We start from the raw sequence: 1,667 nt of genomic DNA on the forward strand, positions 1-1,667 counted from the left end.
AATCTTTAAGTTCTAGAATCTTATCTTGTAGTTTCTTGTTAGTCAAGTCATTTTAAAAATTAGATCTTATCTTTTATCTTATCTTTTCCAAAAATTTTATCTTTTTTCAAAATTTGATTTCAAAATATCTTATCTAACTTCTTATCTTCTTATCTTTTTCAAATTTGATTTCAAATCTTTTTCAATCAACTAACTAACTTCTTGTTTGTTTCTTATCTTTTTCAAAACCACCTAACTACTTTTCCCTCTCTAATTTTCGAAAATATCTCACCCATTTTCCAAAAATTCTTTTTAATTAACTAATTGTTTCATGTTTTAATTTTAATTACATTTTATCTCTAATTTTCAAAAATTACTAACCTCTTTTTCAAAATTATTTTCGAAATTTCCCTTCTCTTTTCTTCTTCTATTTAATTATTTTAATTACTAACACTTCTCTTCACCTCTCTTCATCCAAAAATCCGAATCCATCCGTCTTCATTCTTCTCCCCTTTCTTCTTCTACTAACATAAAGAAATCTCTATACTGTGACATAGAGGATTCCTCTTCTTTTCTTGTTTTCTCCTTTTTCATATGAGCAGGAACAAGGATAAAGGCACTCTTGTTGAAATTGATCCAGAACCTGAAAGGACTCTGAAGAGAAAATTAAGAGAAGCTAAATTACAATAATCCAGAAACAACCTTTCAGAAATTTTCGAACAAGAGAAGGAGATGGCAGCCGAAAATAATAATAATGCAAGAAGAATGCTTGGTGACTTCACAAAGCCAACGTCCAAATTTGATGGAAGAAGCATCTCCATTCCTGCCATTGGAGCCAATAATTTTGAGCTTAAGCCTCAACTAGTTGCTTTAATGCAACAAAACTGCAAGTTTTATGGACTTCCATCTGAAGATCCTTATCAGTTTTTAACTGAGTTCTTGCAGATCTATGAGACTGTAAAAGACGAATGGAGTTGATCCTGAAGTCTACAGACTCATGTTTTTCCCCTTTGCTGTAAGAGACAGAGCTAGAATATGGTTGGATTCACAACCTAAGGATAGCCTGGACTCCTGGGATAAGCTGGTCACAGCCTTCTTGGATAAGTTCTTTCCTCCTCAAAAGCTGAGCAAGCTAAGAGTGGATGTTCAAACCTTCAAACAAAAAGATGGTGAATCCCTCTATGAAGCTTGGGAAAGATACAAGCAGCTGACCAAAAGATGTCCATATGACATGTTTTCAAAATGGACCATATTAGATATATTCTATTATGGTCTATCTGAATTTTCGAAAATGTCATTGGACCATTCTGCAGGTGGATCTATTCACCTGAAGAAAACGCCTGAAGAGGCTCAAGAACTCATTGACATGGTTGCAAACAACCAATTCATGTACACTTCTGAGAGGAATTCCGTGAACAATGGGATACCTCAAAAGAAAAGAGTTCTTGAAATTGATGCTCTGAATGCCATATTGGCTCAGAACAAAATGTTGACTCAACAGGTCAACATGATCTCTCAAAATCTGAATGGGTGGCAACATGCATCCAACAGTACTAGAGAGGCAGCTTCTGAAGAAGCTTATGATCCTGAGAACCCTGCCATGGCAGAGGTTAATTACATGGGTGAACCTTATGGAAACACCTATAACTCATCATGGAGAAATCATCCAAATTTCTCCTGGAAGGATC

At 34.9% G+C, this 1,667-nt stretch overlaps 1 non-coding gene across 1 annotated transcript; it reads right to left on the reverse strand.

Moving 5' to 3' along the window:
* Window positions 1-1,108: 1,108 nt before the first annotated feature.
* Window positions 1,109-1,216, reverse strand: LOC130947119 (small nucleolar RNA R71). The gene has a single exon (XR_009072529.1). It is a non-coding gene; the product is annotated as a small nucleolar RNA R71 (small nucleolar RNA).
* Between the last annotated feature and the right edge of the window lie 451 nt (window positions 1,217-1,667).

This window comes from Arachis stenosperma, chromosome 8 (assembly GCF_014773155.1).
Source record: "Arachis stenosperma cultivar V10309 chromosome 8, arast.V10309.gnm1.PFL2, whole genome shotgun sequence".
NCBI lineage: Eukaryota > Viridiplantae > Streptophyta > Magnoliopsida > Fabales > Fabaceae > Arachis > Arachis stenosperma.